The following is a 7,971-nucleotide window of genomic DNA, read 5'->3' as shown; positions in this document are numbered from 1 at the left end:
CAGCATGCTGGATTAGCGGGACGATCAGTCTGATTCTGCAGGGCTCCTTTTGTGTTCTTATGACTGTCTGCATGTGGCATTTATCGCAGGATCTTGTGTTTAAAGGTAAACTATCTCTCCATGGAAACTCCACATAGGAATTATGTGGAGCTACAGGTTATCCAAATTTATTTTAAAATATCAATCAAAATAAATGGGGGGTGGGAGGGGAGAGAGAACAGAAAATTGATTTCAATTTGAGCACTCAGCCTTAAAACCCCTGTGGGTTAAACACTAGGAGCAGTGTGGGTATTTATCCCCCCCCACACACACACACACACATAGTTTAATGCAGGGGCAGTCAAACTGCGGCCCTCCAGATGTCCACGGACTACAATTCCCACAAGCCCCCTGCCAGCATCTGCTGGCAGGGGCTTGTGGGAATTGTAGTCCGTGGACATCTGGAGGGCCGCAGTTTGACTACCCCTGGTTTAATGATTGTACCATGTTTTCAAAAGCAAAAAAAAATATATTCAACTCTGTATGAGGGGGAGGGGGAATAAATATCTCAAACTTACAACACTGAACTAGCTCAGGCTTTCTCAACCATGGTTTCATTAAACCCCGGGGTTTCCTGACAGCCCTGGAAGGGTTTAATATAAAAAAAATTCTAATGTAATGTAATATAAAAATTCTATCTTATTATCTTTAACCGCTCCTGTGGAGTGGATTAAATAAAGCAGTAAGGGCTACTGGGGAGGAGTCCGGGATAAAAACTCAGAGGGGCCAATCAGGAGCCGTGAAGCTAGCCTCCAAGAGTTGGCATGCAGAAGAGAAAAATACATTCTAGGGGAGTGTAGGAGGAAAGTGAAGGGAAAGACTAGTATTCAAAGCCTCAAAGAGAATATTAGTCCTAAGGAGAAGTAAAAGAGAATCCACCCACTGTAGATGGATTTGAATCTATTAGCAGGGATCGTAGCCTCTGGGAGAGACAGTGAAATGTAGTGGTTAGAAAGATGGATTAGGACTAGGGACACCTGGGTTCAAATCTCTGCTTGGACATGATGCTAACAGGTTGACCTAAGCCAGCGACTCTCTTTATCTAACCTAGCCCAGAGGTTTATTGTGAGGATAAAATGGAGGGGATGACCAGCGATGCTGTCTGGAGTTGCTTGGAGGAAGGATGGGATAAAGATATGAAAGAATCAAACTTGAGCTTGTTTACTCTGATACTCTCCAATTAGGTACTTTTACATTTTCCTGGGTATGGCAGCCAGGGAGGGGTGAGGAGGGGGAGAGGGTGATTAGAGGGAATTGGGGGGATGGGGTTCGGTTTTGTTGTGCTTTAATTATTACCATGTTCTAATTTTGTATTGTATTTGAACTTGTTGTGAGCTGCCGCTAGCTGGCTGGGCCAAGAGCAGTGGCATATAAATTAAACAAATAAATAAAGCTCCATCATAGAAAGAGCTACATTTTGTCGTGTGATTCTGGTGTAATTTCAGGGGACTGCTATGGAGCCATAGCTATTTATTGTGAGAATCTTTGCACAGAATTGGTATTTGGCCATCTGATTAACAGCATTATGCTATGTTCATGGGTTTTAAAAAAGGTAAAGGTATCCCCCTATGCAAGCACCGGGTCATGTCTGACCCTTGGGGTGACGCCGTCCAGCATTTTCATGGCAGACTCAATATGGGATGGTTTGCCAGTGCCTTCCCCAGTCATTACCGTTTACCCCCCAGCAAGCTGGGTACTCATTTTACCGACCTCGGAAGGATGGAAGGTTGAGTCAACCTTGATCCGGCTGCTGGGATTGAACTCCCAGTCTCATGGGCAGAGCTTTCAGACTGCATGTCTGCTGCCTTACCACTCTGCGCCAGAAGAGGCTACATTCATGGGTTTTATAATAAATAATTACTTAATTTTTTTTACCTGCCCTTCTACTTGGGCTCAGAGCAGGTAACATCAATTAGTAAATTACAATTTTAGATGTTTCTAAGGTTATTCAGAAAACCAGGGTAGGTCAGGTTCTAAATGCAGATCAACAAAGGAACCTTTGGGTCATTAATATCAGGCTTCCCCTCCATGGTCATTACGGCCCAGCCACAGGGCCTTGACTTACAGAACTGTGATGTGCTTGGCTGAATGACCCAGAGTCTGAGACTATTAACGTTTCTCATGGTAATAACCCATTCATTGCTGTTAATCACATCACCTTGAAGACTCTTTTGCTAATACTTTCTCACAATTGGATGGGTAGCAGTTGGTGGAAAAATTGTGTCATTCTGATTATGGACACTTCATTTCCCCTCCATTTGTCTGCTAATCGAGTTTGGCTGGATTGATGCTGTGCTGGAGTTAAAGAGGTCAGCAAGGAGGACTGCCCCTTGCATCTTCCGCTAAAGCTCTTGGAGCTGACCATTTTGTGCTCAAAATACTGGGCAGCTCAGATGCCACAAAGAGGACACAACTGTTGTTTTTGGGGTAAGTCACAGCTTGGACATTGTCATGATGTTAAAACAAGGGGGAAGGCAGGACCTGAAGGAATTCCTCTTGGCATGGAAGGGCAAGATAATAAGAGTTGCTAAATAAATTACATACAAATAAATTACATACATGATTGCTTTCATGGGGGTAAGCCCCATTGAATAAAATGTACTTCATTTACAGCCTGTCTTTCTCACTGAGACTGTGTGGGTTTGTGCTCAGAGATTATACTCCTTACTCCACAAACAGAAGAGTTGGTTTTATACCCTGCTTTTCTCTACCAGGAGTCTCAAAGTGCCTTCCCTTCCTCTCCCCACAACAGGCACCCTGTGAGATAGTGCTGCTCTCACAGCCCCACCTATCAGGGCTCTGAGGAACTCAAGGTGGCTGCATCTGGAGGAACAGGGAATCAAACCCGATTTGGTAGATGAGAAGCTGCCACTCTTAACCATTACACCAAGCTGGCTGGTGTTGTCTTCAAAGCATAACACCATGCTTAATTTTGATCTCTAAATACTCCATGCATTTTAATCTTACAAACAACTGGTTCCCAATTTGACTACAGGGACTTCCACACAGATATTTCGCTTCACCTTCCTCCCTGACTGGAGTGAGGGTGGCTTTCCCCTTTGTAGCTGGAGCAATCAAAATACAGTGGGCTAGTTGTCAACGTTCTACACATCTAATATGGGAAAGGGGGCAGAGCTAAGGACTGCCTTCAGAACGGCAGATATAAGATTTGCTTCCCTACTTCAGCACTTTAAGGTTTGTTTGTTTGTTTTAATTTAGCACCAGCCATGGATCAGCTGCCAAGAGAGAAAAGAAGGGGGAATTGCCAGGGGGGGCGGGGAAATGCAGATGTCATCTCTGCCTGCCTTAACCCTGCTTGCCCCTGCTTCCCCAGCAGGGATGACTTTATGTCACTGTGTGGAAATGGTCAACATCTGCTGTGTTGGTGTTTCACCTAACTTGATGTTTGGAGGTGAACTTGTAGGCTTCCTCTCTAGCATCAGAACAGAGGAATTTGTGCAGGAATCAAGTATTTCTGAACAATTCCTCAGGGTATGGGACTGCTCCATCCATGGCCAAGTGAAATTACCTTTGGGGAATTCACCTGTTTGCCTCTAGTTTGCAACATAATCTCTGCAGTAACGCCAGAATGAATGTTTATGCACATTATCAGGACACTATTTTATGTTTGAAGTCTAAATACAGTGTCAAATCCTATACCTGTTTTCAAGGGAGGAAAAAAATGGCAAAATACCAGCCCTGAGAAATGATGCCCCCATCATGCCATCTTCAACTTGTGTTAAAGATATATTCTCTGTCCCAAATGTATAATGAAAAATGTTCAGGAGCTTAAGAAGTATTATAGCAAAAACATATGTGAAAATATGGAACGAAAGTGTTGGTTCAGTAATAGGTTGTATTTATAATTTAAAAATATGATTTTGTATATATAATGATGGTGGTAATGATGGTAAAATAATATCCTGCCCTTCTCCAAGGGGCTCCTCTACTTTGTTTTTATAACAACCCTATGAGGTAGAACCACATAAACTTCATTTGCAGTTGAACAGGAACCTTGAAACCAAAATTTTTAATTGGATTTAACAGTCACCTAAGGCTGTTTAATTTTGTTTGAAAATGGGTGAAGAATCACCACCTGTCACAGAATTAGATGTTTTAAATGTCCTATACAAAAGCAAAGAATCTAAGCCAATGTGCATTTCGACCCCTGCAGACTCCTGCTTTGATGTATTCTGTTGAAAAGAACTTACCCATATCAGAGTGTCTCCCAAGAAGCAGCTTGAGGGTTTTCAAAAGAATTCAGAAGAGGGATGTCAGGACACGTTGGGTTTGGCTGCTTCCAGGTAGGATTTGTTGCTGGATTACATTAAAATTCAAAGCCTTAAGGGATTTTAGGGAATCCATGAGAACACCAGAGCCAATTCAGAAAATGAAGCTAAGCCAAGCGGTAGCAAGGGAAGCTCAAGTGAACTAAACAAACAAGGTTCTTCTAATGGAATGTGGTGGAGGCCAGTACCACAGTGGGTGAAGGAGGAAGAATATTTAAGGAGGAAGGAGTATCTCATCTCCTACTGCTTCCCAATTAATGGGATTAAGAGTAACTATGGAGGTGGGATTTAGATTCAGGAAAATAGAATGTGGCATGCAGGAGGGCAGTAAGTCCTCCTGTTCCAGAACCATTTCTAATCCCACAGCTACATGAAATCAAATCAGTAGGTTCCTTAAGTCTTTTGATCATCTCCACCAAGTGAGGCTACTAGCGCCCTACTTGTCCCCAGAACACTTGGCCACCGTGACCCATGCAACCATCACTTCCAAATTAGACTTCTGTAACTCAGAACCATTCCGCACAGCGTTAATATTGCTGAATTACCATTGTGTAACGCTATTATTTTAACATTATGCATAATGTTGTACATAATCTGCAACACTCCCGCAAAAACTGTTTCTTTGTAGCTCTTTTGTAGTGCTTTTCGGGGAATCCACAAAATTACTGTGGATTTCCCCTAAAAAAACTGCTAGACCCATATCCAGCCTGTGCTGAGGAAGCTGCATTGGTTACTGGTTGGCTTCTGGATCAGGTTCAAGGTCTTGGTCCTTACCTTTAAGGCCATCTGTGGCCTGGGCCCTGCTTATCTGAAGGTTTGAATCTGTTGGTTGTTCTTGTTCTCCTGGAAGTACACCTGGCCTCAACCAGTTCCAGGGCCCTCTCAGTCCTGGCCCCAAACTGGTGGAATGAGCTCCCAGAAGAGCTGAGGGTCCTGACAGAACTATCACAGTTCCACAAGGCCTGCAAGACAGATCTCTTCCGCCAGGCATTTGGTTGAGGCCAGGTCAGGAAGATAGAGTCCCTCCCCATATAGGCCTATGTGCTGGACATCTGGGCAGGTTACCCCCTTGGGGCCACAGCTGGGGCAGTAGTAGGGGCTTGTTGCCGGGTACGGATGGGGGTGGGGAAGAGGATGTAAATGTGATCTTGCTGCCAGTATTTGTATTGTATTTTGTTGGGTTTTTATGACTGAATGTAAACCGCCACAAGCCAGCTGGGTCCAGGAGTGTCAATTAATAAATGCTAATATAAATAAACTCCATAAGACTAGATCTATCCCCCATTAGTGAATTGTGGGAGCTCTTACTCTAACCTTGCACTGACAACTATCTGCTGCTGTTGTACTTCATTTTTAAATGATGGATGTTTTATGATTTTAGCTTTATATATGCTTTTGTGCTGTTAACCATCCCAAGCCTATTCAAAGGGAAGGGCTGTCTAGAAATTAAACAAGAATGATAAGCTCTACTGACTTCTGTGAAACTTGCTCCCAAGGAAACGTTACAGACTCAGGCTGCAACCATAACCGCCAGTTACTAGGAAATAAGGTCTCCAGAACTTGAATGCAAATGTAGGGGCGAAAGCTATCCAAAGGTCCTTGGATGGTACAGAATAAACAGGAGGTTCGAATCACTTCACTAGAAGCTGAATAAACAGGGAAGCATTGAACTCAACCTAGGCAGACACATGACAGCTATGTGCTCACTTATCTTGGATGGAGACCACAGCCTCTCTTTCATCTCTGGGCATGGGGATATTTCTGTTTCTGTGCAGGGAAGCTAAGTGCAGAGGCAGCTTGGTGTAGTGGTTAGGAGTGCGGACTTCTAATCCGGCGATCTGGGTTTGATGCTGTGCTCCCCCATGTGCAGCCAGCTGGGTGACCTTGGGCTCCCCGCAGTTGATAAAGGGAAGGTGATTGGAAGCCGCTTTGAGACTCCTTCAGGTAGAGAAAAGCAGCATATAAGAACAAACTCTTCTTCTACCTCACAGGGTGTCTGTTGTGGGGAGAGGTAAGGGAAGGCGATTGGAAGCCGCTTTGAGACTTCTTCTGGTAGACAAAAGTGGCATAGAAGAACTCTTCTTCCTCTTCTAAGCTGGCGCAAAGCCAAAGGTGATAAGATGTTTACTTGTGGGCAACCTGTCAACTGGGCAACTCAGTTTACCATTGGCATGAGGCATGAGGGAATGGATAAGCACCTCAAATCTTTTCTTTCAGCACAAATGTTGGAATCCTAGAACCACAAGGCTTGTGCATGGACTTTCAGTACCAAGCCTCTTTCAACAGGCATCATGACATTCCCCACACTATATTTGCAGCACTACTATTATAAATGGTTGAGCTGAGATTCACTCAAACTGAATGGTAGAACTTCCTTATCCTTCTAGGTTTTTGCAGAACTTCCCCTCTCCTTTTAACAGGTTGCAGGAGAGGTGCCCGACGCTCAGGGGAATATTCAGGAGAAAGACGCCAATGAGGTTGGATAGTGGCACTGCTACTGCTCCATGAATCAGGAGGGCTTTGGCAAGAAGTAGCTGGGTTGTACCCAAAGAGGAAAGAAGAAACAAGGTCTGTTCTCCATCTCATCTTCACCTCACTTTTAGCAGCAAGAACTGTTCTCTCGCCAACAAGTAGCTGACATCTGGGGGTGAAAGAACTCCTAAATGGCTAGTGCATCCAGAAGACAACAAAAACCCTATGTACAGGTGCTTTCCTCAGAGCTGAGGACATTTTTTTGTTAGGGCACTTTATCTATTGGGACTGACTTTTGCTTCCACCACATATTTGAACATGGAGTAGCTTGAACATTAAGGCATGATTCCATGCCAGCATTTCTGAAACAAAGCTGGTTGCCACAAGGGACCCTGTTAACTGCACACCTCCTTCCTTTCTACTGGATGCCCAGCATTATCTTTTTAACATTTTGGATATCAGGTAAAATATTTGTACATTTGCTTAGCCAGTTTGGTGTAGTGGTTGAATGCGGACTTCTAATCTGGCATGCCGAGTTCGATTCTGCGCTCCCCCACATGCAGCCAGCTGGGTGACCTTGGGCTCGCCACGGCACTGATAAAACCGTTCTGACCGGGCAGTGATGTCAGGGCTCTCTCAGCCTCATCCACCTCACAGGGTGTCTGTTGTGGGGAGAGGAATGGGAAGGTGATTGTAAGCCGCTTTGAGCCTCCTTCGGGTAGGGAAAAGCGGCATATAAGAACCAACTCTTCTTCTTCTTCGATTCCTCAGGCATTTATTTCTTCTATCCCTCCCCATATTTATTTTATACTGATGTGTATGTTTATAATTACTTACTACTTAATTGTAGTGTTTAACTTTTAAATGTGGCATTTCCCATCCCTCTTTCTTGAACCCAGAATTATAGGTTTGAAGCAGCATATGAATAAAATGTGACACAGGCAGGGGCAGGGTTATCCTTGCTGAGTCCTGAGGAAACAAGCGGGAATAAATTTTGTGAGACAATGATTTGGCAGGTTTGAATTTAGGACCTGTTGCTGCCAAAACCGTAACAGGAATTACTGCTCAGGGAAGATGGCTTTTATGTTGACTAGCAGCATTTTGGGTCCTGACGTTTTGATAGAAAAGAGCTGTTCCCTCAACAGTCTACCAAAAAAACCCTTATAAACTT

This window comes from Paroedura picta, chromosome 1 (genome assembly GCF_049243985.1).
Source record: "Paroedura picta isolate Pp20150507F chromosome 1, Ppicta_v3.0, whole genome shotgun sequence".
In the NCBI taxonomy this organism is placed as follows: domain Eukaryota; kingdom Metazoa; phylum Chordata; class Lepidosauria; order Squamata; family Gekkonidae; genus Paroedura; species Paroedura picta.
Note: the sequence above shows the minus strand (reverse complement) of the source record.